We start from the raw sequence: 16,673 nt of genomic DNA, 5'->3' as shown, positions 1-16,673 counted from the left end.
GGGCTGCTCGTGGCCAGCAGGTTTCACAACTGCAATTTAAAAGTAATGGAAGCTGCACTTTGATGTCATCAGAATTTCAAAGTTGTTTGGGTTTTATCAGTAAGGCACAAAAAAAAATATTATATTGGGTGGAGGGCACTTAGAGTGGGCAGATCCACGGGGTGGGGGGGGGTTGCTGCAAATTCACCTTTTCCATGTCTGGATTTTGCTGCTGCTGTGTCACAAACCCTAAAGATGCTTGACAGGCAATTTTTAGAGGGACGTTAAGCATGACAATACACGAGTGCCCATCTTGTAATTCGTACTGATCTCTATTTAAAAAAACATGGGTACAAAGAGAAATTAGTGTTAGATTGTTAAAATATGATACATTAATTAGAATAGCAGGAGGGTAGAGGCGTCGGGAGATCTTGGAGGCACAGACCTGATAGGAAGCTCAGCAAAACCCCCAGTTGATATCTGCCCTGCAGGATGCCGGGTTTGGTGCAGGGCAGTGGAGGCTGGAGCATTCCCAGGGCAGTGGTGGGATCTCGGGAATGTGAACAAGGAAAGTTTGTTCATTTTACTTTTAGAACCTGGAATTTTAAATGTACAAACAAAGCCCATACTGGAAAAATATTTCATTTGTAAAGTAAAGTGCTTCAGGCTTAGGACATTTCAGAACTCCACAGGATTCATCCTTCTCTGCTATGGCTGATAAATGGCCAAAGGGTGTGTGAAGAATGCACTAAGGAGGACGAAAAGAACCAAATAAAAGCCCCCAAACCCCTGACAACTAAACTATCTGCTCATTCCTGTACCACAGAAATGATTAGAAACGATTTCCAGGCCCCTGGCATCATTTCTTTTTGCAAGAAAAAGCTGGAAATAGTACAAATGTGATTCATTATCTTATCATAATTATGCAGTTCCTCAAATTATGAAAACCATTTCTGAGATGATTTGTTAGCACAGCAGTTGCTGCTGCCTGGGGATACCGGGTTGTTTTTAGCACGGCAGGCTGGAGATGGCAGTGGGACACCCCCGGGAAAAACCTGCTTAAAGAAAAACGGATCATGGAATTAGAGATTATGTCATAATGAATGGTGGACAGAATTAACACTGTGCCATCACATGGACTTGAGCTGCTTGACTGCCTGGAGTGGAGCAGGAGTCAGTTCTTGGGGAGATAAGCAGGGATGTTCTCAGCAGGGGAGGGGGCTGGGAATGGTGGGATGCCAGGTCTCCAGCCGCTGGGAACGTACAGGAAGGACCACTTTCACTAACTCTTTAAGGCTGACACTTCTGTGCTCCTCCCTCCCTTTTAGCCTGGTTCGCCCTCTCCCATCCCATCACCGGTTCCCCTTCCCATTCTCCTCCATTCCCAGCCTTCCCTTATTACTGTGACATTGAGCAGTGCTTGGCTGTTATCACGGATGCCATGGAGAAATGCTTTGGTGGGACGATGCCAGGTCATGGAGGGGTGGAAAGGGGGAAGGGATGGGAATTCTGTGTTCCTGTGTGGCCCAGGACTGGGGTTACTTGTGTGCGAGTCGGTGGGGACAGGGCGGTCCTGGTGGTGGAGGAGAAGCCGGCCATGCTCCTGCTTGGGTGCGGGGAGGGCTGGTGGTTGTGCTCCTGTGGGAAGCGTGGAGGATGAGCACGGCCAAAAGCAGGAAGCGCTGGGCCGCACGCCCCGGGCGTGTGCTGGGGGTGGCACTTCCAGCCGTGTTCCTCCAGCCCTCCCGCCTCCCAGCCACACCACATCCCCCCTGCGCCCTGTGATCCTGCCATTCCGGGGGTGGCCGTGCGGGACGGCGGGCACGGGCCTTCTGCTCGGCATGTGGGGCTGCCCCCGGCGCTCCGGCTTTCGGTGCGCGGTGCCACTTCAAAGCAGGCTCTGGCAGCGGGGCAGGGAATCGTCTGGCGGGATTAAACCACATTGGAACCATTTTGGGAAGGGTTGGAGTCTTTGATTCTTCCGTATACAAATCTGACATCAAAGCGAGGTCCTGGTGTCTGTCAGATATGTCCTTCATCCCAGGAGGAGATAAAACAGCCTCCCATCAGTCAGATAACACGATAATTAGACAGAGTGATAATGCATTTATCCTGGTGCTTACAATCCTTGATCATTTACTGCAATTATGTATACAGGCCACAGCAGCCAGTGTCTTTAATTATAACCTTGATGGCCCAATGATAGGAAGAAGGAATCTTCCTAAGGGTAGGAAAAAAGAGTCTTTTAGTTCATTTTTATGGATCCTCGCTGTATATAATAGAAGGGATTCAAATGAAAGTGTTTGTGTGACCTGACAAACCTGTGTTTATAAAGAAGCAGCGGTGCATGGCTATTACATTAATTTAGGGCAGATATTAGAGCACTGTGAGATAGGTACCAACCCAGATAGCAACAGCAGATATCACAGCATTTCATTTTGATCTTCATCTGCTGACCAGAAAATTAATTTTTAAGTGCATTTATTATTATTATTGTTGTTGCTGTTATTATTATTAGTGTTGTTCTTATTATTCTTTTTATTATTGGTATTTATTAAGGGTAAGTTTTCAAAGATAAATAGCAGACTTAAAGATTTCCCATTCATTTAACCAGCAACTCCTTGGTTGCTTTGCAGATCTCACCCAGGAAAAAACCAAATAGGTGATACTGTCCCTGTACCTGAGTGGACAAGGCTCCTGGATCCGGAACATGAGGGCTTATGCCCAGTCTAAGTGGGTTTTTTCTTGCATATCATTTAACTGTGATTATATTTTTCAGTTATTTGTGCATTATGAAGCCCTTGATTGAAATAAAAGAAGCAAGGGAAGGCAGTGGATGTTGGGAAGGAGGAATTGGTTGTAAATAGTGTCAGTCTTAAGAGTTCACAATTCTGGTGCTTGAGTTTTATCAATTTTCTACTGCTCAGTGTCTGGAGTCACGAAAACCCCACTGAGTGGTGCATGTCTGGCTCCTGGTCCAGCCCAGCTTCTCCTCCAAGGCCATTTCTGCTCATCCAGAAAAGTGACCATGTAACCACATCCCTCGTGTGAGGTCACAGTGACCATTCCCAGGAGAATGCCAGGAGTGGAGGCACCACAGCCTGGGCATCTGCCTGGCTCTTGGGAACCAAGAACAGAAGCACAGAGGAAAAAGAGAAATTTAAAGTAAGAATTTTGCAAGGGAAAATAGTCTTTAGCTGTTAGGAAGTGCTGAAGGGTTACACGGTGAAAATCAGGCCCCTTAAAATAAGAAACCCCCAAGCTGAAACACCTGGGAAAAATATTGACTTTGGGAAAATTGAAGTATAAATATGATCAGCTGCTTGCACAAGGCAACTAAACCAATGGTGGAGGTGTTAGAACATGAATTTACCTTCAGACTGTGAGCAGGGTGAGAATAAACTTGCTTGGCTGTGACTGTGCATTGCTTGGTAATGATCAACACGGTGACTTCTGTTGGCGTTGGTTGTTTCTTGTTCTCCGGTAGAGAACTGTATGTTTATCCAACTAAAATGGCCCCTAAGCCCCCGTGTCAGGGGTGGGGAGTCATTCTCTGCATCTCTTATTCTTGTAGGGCCTTTCTCTTTATGCTACTGCAGGGCTTTTTTTGTAGCTTCTCTTAGGCCCTTCCCAGCACTGGTGTCCTCCAGCCTGTCCTTAGTGTCTTAGACACTTATCCTTAGTGTCTGAATCATGTAATTCCTCACTGTCAGCAATCCAGGGTTCATGGTACAGTTGGGAAACAAGCTTTGCTAGGCAGCTGAGCCTCTACTGCCCTTGTCCCCAGTCCAGACTCCCAGCAGGTGACAGCTTCAGTAATTTGCTGTGGCTCCTTGGACAGTCAGCACGTCTGAGGAGCTTGGGTTGCTGGGCATGGACAGGCAGGAAAGACACATGAAGTACACTGAGTATTTGCAGAACAATGTGGTTAATAAGGCTCATGCACAGGAGAACTCCTTTCAGATTGGAAGGCCAGGATTTGTTCCCTAGGGACACTCGGATGACGCCGTCGATGGTCTTGCCATTCCTCTACAGCAATCCTTCCGTGCTCCCATCTTTGCACCCCAGAGCAGCAGCCAAGGTGTCTGCAGTGCCTCAGTGGAGATAAAAGATTCCCATGGCAAATCACCGTGGAAATTCCTCCTCCAAAATGAAGGGATTACATTCTACTGCAGAGCCACACACATGCAAGGGAAGAACCTATAAAGGTTTTCTTACTTCTGCCACGTGCTTCGCGCATCCCTTGGTGTGTTGGGTGAAGCATTTTCTCCTAGACTCTGATCTTGCTGTGACATTGCACTATCTGAAAGATACTGGCCACATTAGTTATTCACATAAAATTAAAAAAAATATTTTGACCTCAGTGATTGCCTTCCAGAAGAAAAGATTCTGTCACAAAACCCAAACCACGTCTTCATGCTACAGGGAACCTACATTAAAATTTTAAAAATCGGCTGAAAGGGACCACTTTTCAGCAGTCAAAAAACCCAAGTGAAGCCTACAACAATCAGAAAATGTTTATTTTGGGGGAGAAAAGCTGAAGCAGACATTACAAGTTTCTATTCTATGAAAAGTAATGATGGGAATTGCTTAACTAGCTACATGTTTTGGTACATTATTGTTGACTCCTTATTGCAATATTTAAGTGTCAAGTGTATTCAACCAACTAATATCACTTTGTATGCCATATATAAGTGTGTGTATATATGTAAATATATATAGTGTGTGTATATATGTAAATATATATAGTGTGTAAATATATATATATATGTAAATACACATACATACACATAAAAGCAACTGGTAAATGCAGTATTTCATGTTATAAATCATCCTTCCAACCATCACTGCCAATAACACCCAATGCTCCAGAACTTATAGAATATTCTCCCTTGGCTGTGGGTGTTGCCTTGTGGTCATGGCCCTGTGGGGATGGATTAACCTTCAAATACATGGGCTGAGGAGCTGCCAGGAGAACACCACCACATATTCAGTTCTTGCAGTCAGGCAAGGGGATATTTGTCAGGAGCTTCCATGAGGTTAGGAATTGCCTCATGAATATTTACATGTGAAAAGAGATAAACTGTGCAGATGTACCCAGGACACCAATCTAGTGCTCTGGCATCTCTCCTGGTTTGAGATAAACAGGAAGCTCCCAGGAGGTGAGCACTGTCCCTGGTGGAGGACCAAAGGGTGAGAAAACTAGCACGTGAGCGCGCTGGAGAAAAGCTGGAGTAGGTGTTAGGCAGGGGATGCATTTCCATGGCTCCTGGAAGAATGGGAAGAGGAGGAGGTACTGATGTTGAAAAGGCAACAGCAGATTTTGTCATAGCTTGAAGCAGCTGCAGGGGGAAGGGGGCACAGCTCCAAACTGCTGATCCATATAGAATATAAAAATAGCAATAATAATGATAATAACAGAGTAAAGCTGTGGAAGTGTTGAATTAGGGGGCTGTAATTCCAACAAGGGCTTCTGGATGACTTAACAGACTGTGAGTCCCCAGATGGTGCTGGAATTGTGGTTCTTTGGTTCACAGTTGCTGATTGGGGTTTTTAATATCCATCCCTTCTTTTTTGCTTGTTGCTCATAGCAGAGACATGCTGCCATTGTACAATTAACTACATGCTGCACAGCACCACCTAAAAGAAGGTTCCTCTATTTTACTTGCACCTAAAGCCAGCCAGACATACCTGGCACCTCGTGGGCTTGTGCAGGGCTATTAACTTCATTCCAGATGTGCTGCACTGTGGCTCCATGCCTGCCCTAATTAGGAATAATTAGCTCAAGCAGTGGTGCAGCTGTACAGCTTCTTGTGTCAGAGCTTCCCCACATGCCTTCATTCCCTCAGCCTTTGCACTGCTGCTCCACAGTCTCTCCTGTTTTGCAGTGTGGGCTCTTCCATGCCCAGCTGGCTGTTTGCTCTCCAAAGCCCTTTGGCATTTCTCGGTGTTCCTGGGAGCAGAGCACGTAACTCTCAGCTTTTCAGTCGCAGCTTCCCTGTCCTCTGCCTGAGGCTGGAGAAGCTGGAAGGGGCCAATTCCACATCAGAACCATCTGGTGAATCCCGATAAACCATCAGAGTGGTTACCTTTATTGTTCCTCCAAGCTGGATCACATGTGTTCTTGGAAGTCACCATATTTGTATTTCCTTGGAGGTGAGGAGGATTAAATAAAGAGCGGTGGTGGATTTTTAGCCCTGGTGAGGACGTCTGCAGGGCAAGGTGCTTTTCCTTCATCTGAGATCACATGGCTTTCTCAATTAGGCATAGATAGTAATAACCATAAATCACTTGAAAGCAGGATCTGCCCCTCGGTACTTTTTGCAGAGTTCAGCCTGTCTCTGTCATCAACTGAACAAGCCACAGTTGTCCTGAAAAGCTCCAGGTTTTGCTGAGCACTGTGTGAGCAAGTTCCACCAGCCCTGGGGGCCCCTGAAAGTGGAAACACTTTGGTTCCAGTGGCCGTTTTCCCAGAAATACTTTAGGTTTTTCCGCTTCTCTGAGCAGTCTTAGACTCCAGATCCTTTCTTATTTTAACTGCAGTGTTTTGGAGCATCTCTACTCTCCTTGGTTTCTCTTTCCCACTTGTTGCCGCAGGTTCTGCAGAGCCTGCTGTGTTTGAGTACACTCTTCTTGTTTAGATCCTCTCTTCAACAGCCGTTCTGCCATTGCTTTTTAAAATACTTTTTCCCCAAGTTGATCCCAGGCTAAAGACACAGACATGAAGAAGAGCAAAAAGTGTGTTCCCACCAGCAAAACCATCATGGTTTAGGCTCCCAAGTCCTGAGATAAGCGCACTTGGATTTTGTTGTGTGCACGGCTTGGGAATGTTGTGAATCATCAGGGGAAGCTCTGTCAGTGCCGTGCAGCCCCAGGAAGGCGTGGGGGAACACCAGGAGGCTTTGCAGTTTGACAGCAGATACCTCTGGAGGGGCGTTCAGAGGGGTCAGGAGAAGGCGCTGGGGCAGCAACTTGTGTATTGGGGCCTTAGCTGGAAGTGAGGGCAAGTGGCAGGGATTCGTTCCCTAAAATGAGGATCAGTGATGTCCATCAGATTCCAGGAGGAGCAACACTAATTAAAAAACATGGGGTTTGGAGTCAGAGAGCTGGCATGTCTTGGACGTCATTTGACAGACCTCTAAGCAAAGAGGATCCCATCTGAACTCAGATTAACTGGTCCTGTTGCTTCAGAATGCTCTTTAACGTAACCCAAGTCAGAGAGTCAGGGTTTACAGCAATACCAACATGACAAATCAGGGCCTTTAGCATTTCTCCGATTGCCTTTGCCATATTTCTGGTTTTTAAAACCAGATTTGTATTGCCCAAGCAAACATGACAGCATCACTTAATCACCTTTCTAATCATTCCCTTTAAAAAATTATTCCTTTCATTTTGTCCTCCAGCCAGGAGAATTGAGTTATAAAGCAGCTTAATGCTAATTCTTCTTACTTTGACGAGGGCTAATTAAATTCATACCTCTTTGAGTAAGCTGTTAAAAGCCACAGTTAATCAATGTTTTGGCCGATATGTCCTTGTTAAGAAATGTTGTTTTTTAGCAAGGAATAAAGCACACTGCTTCAAACCAAGCACAATAAAGTGAGCACACACCGATTCGCTTCGCCAGGGACGAGGTTCTTATACAGCACACAGTTCACCTACCGTTGTGTGAAGTGGTTTATTCTGCTGAAAATGTGCTTTGCCTGTGAATCTCCTTAAGAAAAAAAAAAAAAGAAAAGGATGATTGCCCATGGGGCATTGTATTAGCGGGGCTGAGACATCCTGATTCCAAACAGTCATTAAGCAAATCAGAGGTAATTTATACTGTGGTGGAGAAACTAATGCAAAGCCTGCCAGCTGTCTGGCCCTTCCAGGATGCCTTCAGACAGAACTTTGAAGGTGGGATGAGGAGCATTTTCTCTTACATTGGGTTGTTGTTGTGACTGCAGGAGGACAGAGTTCTGTCCCGATCCAGCAGAAGTTGGAACATCTGCCTAGTTTGGAGCATGAGAGCAATCCCGTAGCAGTTAACGAGGCTACTTTAAATGCTCAGAATTAGCCATGTGCTTAAGAGCTTTGCTGGACAGGAGCCACGGTAAGAACCAGCCCCAACTGTGACCTAAAATTAAAACTGGAACACTTTAAAGATTAATTAAGGCCTTGTCTACATGGGAAAAATTCTTCATTGTGGCATGAGAAACTTTCTTCTCATGGCGTTTGTGGCCCAACTGGATTCAGACCATTTAAAGTGGAGTCGACTCTTATGAGGTTTCCTGACCGCATTCGGGAGGTGTGGGCAGTTGGGAAATGCACCCAGTGTTTGGAAGCAAATCTTTCATTCCCCAGTGCCTGTGGAATTTGTATGCCTTCAGTCAGCTTTATGATAGCATCGTCCCTTCAACCCCTGGGAAAACGGCAGGACCGTTCCAGTAGCCAGAAAGCAAATAAGCAGCACATTGCGCTCCTCCCTCCTTCACAACTGCTGAATCCCCCAAACACCGCGAGCCAGAACGATTGTCCTCCTGAAGCTGTGGGATTTGAGGACTTGGAAATGTGTGGATCTCGTTCTCTTTCCCAGAAGGCATCTGCTTTGGCACTCCAGAGGGGCTGTAGAGCAGACATGAATTGCTCTCAAGTCGGATTGTTGTCCCTTTTGTCCGCCAGAAGAGAAGGGAGGGGGATTGGGGTTATGACCAAACTGCGATGGAAAACTAAACACAATGTTCCAGCCCATCCCTCCGTGCCTGTAGCACAGTGCTGTACCTGCAGACCCACTCAGCAAGGGAAGGGGGGGAAACAGAGGCCTGTACCTGTGAGAAACCATGGAATATGACGAGAAGTTGTTGTTTTGGTCTTGGATATGAAGGACCTCAGCAGCTCTGGATGGGAATAGTGTTGCATGTGCCCGTTTCAGCTCTCCTGCTGGTTTGGTTTTTTCCCATGGGAGGACTAGGCCTGGGTTTGAGTGTCCCACTCTTTACTTGCAGGCAGGGCAAGCCATCCTTCAGCTGAAGAAAATGCTCAGCCTGAATTAGCAATTCAGCTCTGCTCTGGCCTGAGACAGCTTATGGTAGGGAAGTGGTCTTTGGATAGCTGAAAGCATGCGTGTCTCTATTTCCAATATTTTTATATTCATTTCCTTGCAGTGCTTTGGCTATTAATTGGTATTAAAAAGCCGCTTTGTAAATAGAAATAATGCTGCTCAGTGCTCCTGTGCTGCCTTGCTTTTCTAAAGTGCTGTGCAGACCTGAGCAGTAAATTAATCTCTGCTGGCTTCCATGAGTGTGTAAAACTCAAATCACTTTGTACAACGCATGTTCAATTTTATCCTCTAAATAAATAGGTCTCAATTGTGCCGTTGAGGCAGAGCTTCCTGGGAAGTTTGGAGGTGGCCAGTGGAGCAGTTTGTGTGAGGTTACAGAGGGACTGTGTTTTCTTGTGTAAAAATTAGGGAGAATCTGAACCAGGGAGACTGAATTTATGGGAATTTAAAAAAAACCCAAACAACAACTTGCCTGGTTTGGTTTCTTTTTTTTTCTGTCTTAACAACTGTGTTCCTTCCTGCAGTCAGGGACTTGTAGTGCAGTTATGGAATCACTGGAGGAAATTCCCAGCATAAGATAATGGAGATACTCCAACAGGCAGTGAGCTCATGTTTTTTTTCTCTGTGTTTCTAGCCCATGTTTAGTGGACTCTAAAGTCATATACAAAACACAGCAGGCTGGAAAATGAGGTATTTGTTGTTATTGCCATTGCTGTTGTGATTCTCCTGTAGAAAATGGTGGTGTTTCATTAAAACTGCAAAGTAAAAATAGGTGAAAACCTCACAAACCCCAAGTACTCTTCTTTTGAGGGCTAGATTGAATGGGCCATTTGGGCTGAAACATTGCAGATTTAGGTTTCCTGATGAATGAAAAATACGGGCACAGATTGATGAAAGTGGTCATGTTCTGCAGATGTTTTCATCTGGTTTAAAAGCAATTATTTTAACCTAAGTGTGGCTAAGCTTTTCAGACTGATCAATTAATCAGTTGTTAAGAGGGAATTGAGGTCACTGATACCTATTTGAGAATGGAGTTACCAGGACATGTAGGAAAGTCTCTCACCCCACATGGGGCTAAAAGTAATGGAAATCAACATCAAAAGGAGAAAAATGAGTGAGGCAGATTTGTTTATATAAATGGTTACACCCAGCATTTTGAAAAATAAATATCCTGCTCAGACCCAAAAATGAATTAAAAGTTAATTGGAAACAAACAAACAAACAAACTAGCATAAATAACTTCACAGGTATTGAGGATTAAAATCTAAGCCTGTCTGAAGAGGAAAGGCGGGTAAACTGGCTCGGGGGAAATAAAAACCCATGTGAACCTTTGTCTAAGATTCCAGTTCAGCCAAACTCAAATCTTTTAAAGGTTCAAAAAGATCCTTTTGCTTTAATTATCACATGTGTCTCCGTTCCTTGGCTCAAGGTGTGACTAAAAGCCATGAGAAGGCTGGTCATGGAAATTTGCAGCTCTTTGTGTGGTGGTAATGCCGTGGTGGTGCCTTTCAGCAACTCCTTGTTTTCGCATCCGTGCCACCGGCCGGGCGAGTTTCCCTGCAGAGGAGCATCATCCCAGCGGGGCAGACGCCCAGCAAATCCCTCTCCAGTGGGATTCAACCCTGGCCAGGAGAGAGAGCAGCTCAGGGTGCGGAGCAGCTGGGCCTGCCAGCCCTCGGCGATGCTGGAACAGGAATGTTGTGTCACGCGGGAGCCGTCCCAGAGTCTCACCCTGCAGGCCGGCTCTGCGTTCATTTGCTTGTGCTCAGGGGTTGATTCACTGCGAGCCACTGGCCACATGTAGGTGCTGCAGGGTCTGACATAAATGGGTGGGAATATTTTGCAAACCGGGAAGGACTTCGGCATCTCTGGCACTGACCTACTTAGCAGAAAAAAATCAACATTAAAGTGGAATCAAATGGAGGTACCTCGGCACATTTATCCACATATGTCCAAAATTAGCTTTTAGATGGGATTTAGATGTTCCCACTGAGTGGCACTTGCTAGAGCACAAAAGGGTGTTCATTTATAACTGGAGACAGGTATCTGTCAAGTCGAAGGAACTGTTGCAGGAGGGTGAGATACAGATTTAATTTGTTCCCCCTTTCCATGGGGACAACAAAACACTACAGCCCAGAGCACTGGTTAGAAACATTCATCAAGTTATTCAACCTTCTTGGTTCAGAACTGCTTCTGACTAGACTTTCATTTTCCCGTTTTTTGGCATCACCTTGACATTATTGAATCATTTGAAATGAGAGGGGGGAAAAAAGTGTTTTACTCCATGTATCCCTTTTTGTTTCTTTTGACTGTCTGGTGCTGGTGGTATATTTTGGGTTGTTTGGGTCACTGGGTGTTGCTTTGATTTCTTAATTGAATCATTGCAACTGTTAAGTGTCAGAATGGAAGAATCAAAGGGATTTAAAACATCAACACAAACTTCCAGGAAGGATTTGCCTGAGTGTTCAAGTGAAAAACATGGCACTCTGGTCATGAAAAATGAGGAATAAATTCACAGGTATGAGTCATCTTGGAAAGAAAAATTGTAAACTCAGCCTGGAATATTGCTGAGGCAAAGCTGGGAGTGTGGATCTCTGTGGCTGCTGTTCAGTATCCAGTAAGGAGAGTTACTTAGATTTTCAGTAGGTATCAAAAGCACTGAGTAAACTTACACCTGAGCTGAGGATCTGCCCCCACGTACTCCAGAGGAGGAATGTGGATAGACTTACATGCAAGGGCAGGAGATTAGGGACAGGGTAGCACAAAACAGATTATTTGCTTTGTACAAAGAAACCCCCACCAAAACCAGGTAGATGTGATAACATTGGGGAGTCTGAAACCACACGACACAAACATAAATTCCAGATTTCCTGGAGGTTTTGTGTGTCACGATAAAGTTGTGTTTTCCAACCACGTATTTGTAGTTACAGGTGAGTTTCCAAGACCAACATTTTTAGAGGTGCAAGGACAAATGCAGTGAAGCTTAGGGAGCTTTAAAAACATCTCTGCTTATCAAAAGGTTTTGAGTAGGAGGGCTCTGACACAAGCTTTTCAATATTTCATAATTCTGGAAAAAACTGAACCCTTCACCTTCGTATAAAAGGCTCCATTCAGTTTGCATTCCTGGTTGGTTACCTTAGTGGTTCAGTTTTTGCCTTGACCTATTTGCACATCACTGGAACACTCTCCTATAGCTAATGCTGCACATCAGCTTTGCAAAACCCACTGCATTTGAGGCACTCAGTAAATCTTCCAAGGAGCTCAAAGGTCAGATTGTAAGAAACATCTGAAATAACTCTCCTGAAGGGCGAGAAGAACTCGGAACGTGAGAACTGTAACATTTATTTCTGGCAGCCCAGGCTGTTGTGTTGCTCCCTGCAAGGTGTGTCAGAGTAGAGCTTATGAGGATCTGTGAAATGAAGATGTGAATTCCCATTCCTCTTCTTTTCCTTCACCTTCCAGTTGTGGTTTGAATTGTCATTCTTCTTCTTCTTCTTTCTTTTCTGATTTCCTCTCCCTCTTCTCCTTTAGCTCTCCCTGCCAAGGGGAAAGCTGCTAAAATTGCCAATCCACCCTGTGCATGCAGCTTTTCCTATTGCACTCCCCTTGCTTTAGCCCAGAACCCTGGGCCGGAGCCCATCCCAGCTCCGGGGGATTCTTTCCGTGCGCTCCCACGGGCTGCAGATCAAGTCGAGTCAGGAGGATTTTTTCCAGTGTGCATCTCTGAGCTCTCTGCCCCACCTGTTTCCCACCAGACCCCGTCATGGGGATTAAATGTAATTCCTGTCTAATTACGGGTATTTACACCTCGACCTCAAAGCCACCCGCTTCCACCTGCGCCCCAGCCGCCCTGGGCTCCGGGCGCGGGCGAGTGGGGAGCTGTTCCCGGCGGGAGGGACACGGCAGCAGCTGTGTTTGTTTGATCTCCTCCCTGCCAGGGCTCCGTGCTCGGCGCTGGAAGGGCACACGGAAGCTGCTAATAGAGGCAGAACTAAAGAAACACACAGAGCAGTTCGGTGTTCCCAAGGATACATCCCAAGGAAAGAGGGAGAGCAAGAGGGAGAGGGCATGAGGGGAAAGCCCATGGAGGCTCCAGTAACTTCAGTGTAAATACAGACAGACCCCATGTTCCCGAGGGAAATCAAATCCCTTTGGTTTCCACAATGTTGCCAGAGCTCGGCCATAGGTTTTCGCTTCCTCCGGAGGCAGGGAATGGCACCATGACAGGGAGAAGGTGTCTCTGCAAAGAGCGAGGCTTTCTGTGGGAGGAAGGGAAAACCATGGGGGCCTCCCATGGTTCTGGTTAAAATGGTTTGGGACAGCAAACAAAGGCAAACCAAACAGGAGAAGATTTTGTGGGGGATGTTTAGTGGGTCTGGAACCACGAGTTTCTTTCCAGGTGCGAGATGTGGCGGCTTTGGGGGTTGCTTTGAGCAACCCAGAAGGGCGTGGGGATGAAATATGGGAATGGTTGGGGTTTTTTTCCCAGGGAAGCAGCAACTGGGCTTCATGTACAGTCAGAGTGAGGTTTATGGACTCAGTTCTAAATACTCTTTACCTCTGCAGAGCGTTCCAAGCAACTATGGCTGTGACTTTCCTCCTCTCACTGTCTGTAGGCACCTGGGGCTGCTCAAACCTGAGGCAGAGTCTGGGGATAAATGAATCCCCGAGGATTTGGAGACCATATTTTCAAACCTAGTTCCCCTAAACTGAATTCCTAATCTCTGCATTTATAAATTTAATTTTAAAAATCATCTTTTCTGGGATGAGATTGTTGAAAGTGCTCCAGGAATTCAGGGTGAGCACAGAGGGACAAATGAGCACAAGGATGGTCATACTGGACCACACCCAAAGGTCCAATCTCCTGCCTCCAACAGGGACTATTTGTGGATGCTTAGAGACTCAGCAGACAAATATTGATTGAGTTGGGTGGCCTTCAAATTCACTGTATCACGTTTAAGTCAAGCTGGGGAAAACTTTTGCTAACACACCTGTGAACACAAAGTGCTGGAATATTATCCATTGACTTACACTGCAATCCAATGGCAGTGAAAAGCAGGAATGAATTTTTTTTGTCTGGCATTCATGGAATGTCACCATGATGTAGCAGGAGTTGCCTTTTAAATTACTGTTGTCATATATGCTTATTTTTCACAAAGTATCTCAGCTCTCAGTTCACATTTAATTATTCCTCCCAAGCTAAAGAAAAGGTGGTAATTAAAAAGAAAAAAAAATAGTGAAATGCATTGTTGGTTATGCAAACTTCTGATGAGTGTCTTTCCACCTGAGCAAATATTTTGGATGATTTAGAGATGTGGAATTTTTGTCCTCTTGTTTCCAATTTCAGAACCCTCAAAGACATCAGGAGAAATGCAGCAGGAAAATGACTATTTCCTTACACTTTTGCATGGAGAAATGCATCTGATCAAAGCATGACCATGGGGATTTCAGTGGAAATGTCATTGCCCTCCATATTATACAGAAAGGGAAGTGCAAAGCTCTTGCAAATCAGGAACTCGTGGGAAAACCCCGCTGTATCCAGTGCTGGCAGAATGAATCACCTCAGCTCCCAAAACGGGAGGAACTTGGGGGACCTCTCTGTTGATGGAGAACAAGAGGGAAGCAGATGTCTCCCAGGCCAGCAGGGAATGATGGACTCACCATCTAGAGAGCACAGCCGGAGAGTCTTGTCACTCACCCTGGGGCCAGGTGGGGGCTCAGAAATCCTCAGTTTTTCCCTTCTGCTTATAAATCTCTGACCAGATTATGTGATGGTCCTAGTGCTGCCTGGCTTGGGGAGGGAGAAGATATGATGAGGCAGAAGGAGCTGAAATCTGTCTGTACTTACAGCAAATCTCTCTTTCCTCCATCGCTCTTCCTGTGGCGTGATTTCTGCAGCCTTGTCTCTACGGCCCTTCACTGGTGTCTTTTTCTCTCTCTCACTGGCAGGAGAGAAGGGATCAGCAACAAAACTCACCTGAGCAAGGTGTTTCTTGCGGGGATGCGGGTGCTGTTAGCACCACCTGGGGTAGCTCCGAGCCCGAAAACCAGATCCAGGTGGAAATGTCGGGAAATACAAACATACAGCCTGTTTTCTGACAACCTCACCCCGCTCCAGGTAGCAGTTCCACAGTCAGCATATCAACACAGAGCTGGAGTCACATCCCACGCAGACATAGGAATAGCAGCCCTTTACTGGGAATGGGGTTTAACAGGAGAGGAATATCCAAGTAGCGAGTTGTCAAGGGATTTCAAGGGACCACATTTGCCAGAAGCAAAATTCAACTTGCGGCTCCTTTCTTCTGCTGCTGCCTTTTTTTTTTTTTAATAGTATTTTCTCATTGAGTGATTATGATCTTCCAAAAGGGGAGGAAAAAAAAGGGGCCCTGAAGCACATTGGGTCTGAAGGGCTCAAATTGGGACTTATCAAGAATCTCCCTGTAGCCAACCAGCTAATTCCAGTGGCAGAACAAGAGGGCTTCTGTTACCACACTGTGCTGAACTCCTGCTGCTCTTTCCATGACAGGTGTGGGCCCAATACCTGTTTATCAAGAGTCTTACTTATATAAAAGTAAAAAGTTCAGGAAACTAAAAAATCTGAGTCACTGTCTGCGAAACTCCCAAATAAAATAGTTTTATTTTCCAACCAACTCAGTTTTCCTTTTTTAAGCCCAAGGAAAAGAAAGAAAGTAAAAAAACTTGCTTTAAACCCTGACCTTTGGAGGTGTATCCCCCCCTGGGTGATTCATCTGTTTACCTTAGGACAATTAAATGTGAGTCAGTTTAAATAAACTTTAAAACCAAAGGAAAAATACGCTAAAAACAGACCTGACCCCACCCCTTCTCCTACTAGGGACGAACTGAGAAGTATGAAAAAATGCAACACAGATCACATTTTCAGGAAAATCCTAAGGGATCTGGAGTGAGGCAAGTTATGGCAGCTCCTGTTCTCAGCCAGGAGCTGGAAGGTGGAGCTGCTCCAGGATGGCCCCTGGGAAAGCTGTCCCCACGCTGCCACCAGCAGGGACTGGCCACCACTAATAAGCTAAAGCAGGGGCCATCAGAGTCGTTAACCCCAGTGCAGGAGGGTTAAATGCCTCACCTTCAGGCTACCAGTGGCTTCGAGGAATTTTGGTGCAATGATGTCCTGACAGTTTGAAATATTTGGCACTGACAGCAGCACCAGTGGCAGGGCAAATACGACAGGGACACCGAGGTTTGCAGGAGGTAAAACTGGACATAAAATCACCAAGGAATTACTAAGTGAGGGAGATGGGGAAGAGCAAGAACAACCCAACAACCCTCCCGTAAATAAAGCAGTGCTGAATGCTGAGTGTCAGGGTTTGTGCTTGCAAGAGATGTGGCAGCTGCAGAGTGAAGCTCTTAAAGATCATGAATGGAAAGAATCAAAGCTGGTCTCCAGCCCTTGGAGCAGGATCTCCAGTGCTGTTAGCAGGCATGTGTCAGCTCGGAGACTGCCCACAAAGCGGTGGAATTACTCAAAAATAACCCTGGATTTGGGGAAGTTTTTCTCTGGCTTTCGGTTTCCGAGTTGTTAAAGTACCTCCAAATCACACTGAGACTAGAGGAAAAAATGTGAGTGAGAGGAAAAGCAGGAGCAGCTCATCCAATGGGTCTTGGAGGAAAACACCAG

The 16,673-nt window shown here is 45.7% G+C and overlaps 2 long non-coding RNA genes across 14 annotated transcripts in view; both read left to right on the top strand.

Annotated features, from left to right (window-relative positions):
* The window catches only part of LOC113997095, a 313,930-nt gene that overhangs the window by 172,191 nt on the left and 125,066 nt on the right, over positions 1-16,673 (top strand). The gene's annotated exons all lie outside the window — the stretch shown is intronic.
* LOC120324933 lies at positions 1,983-14,771 on the top strand. Its single transcript, XR_005566656.1, has 3 exons — positions 1,983-2,206; positions 2,616-2,712; positions 14,367-14,771. It is a non-coding gene; the product is annotated as an uncharacterized LOC120324933 (long non-coding RNA).

The sequence above is a fragment of the Pipra filicauda genome, unplaced genomic scaffold (genome assembly GCF_003945595.2).
Source record: "Pipra filicauda isolate LSUMZ 115617 unplaced genomic scaffold, ASM394559v2 scaffold77_size3566232_pilon, whole genome shotgun sequence".
Lineage (NCBI taxonomy): Eukaryota > Metazoa > Chordata > Aves > Passeriformes > Pipridae > Pipra > Pipra filicauda.
The sequence above is the reverse complement of the archived record's forward strand: the minus strand, read 5'-3'. Positions and strand labels throughout refer to the sequence as shown.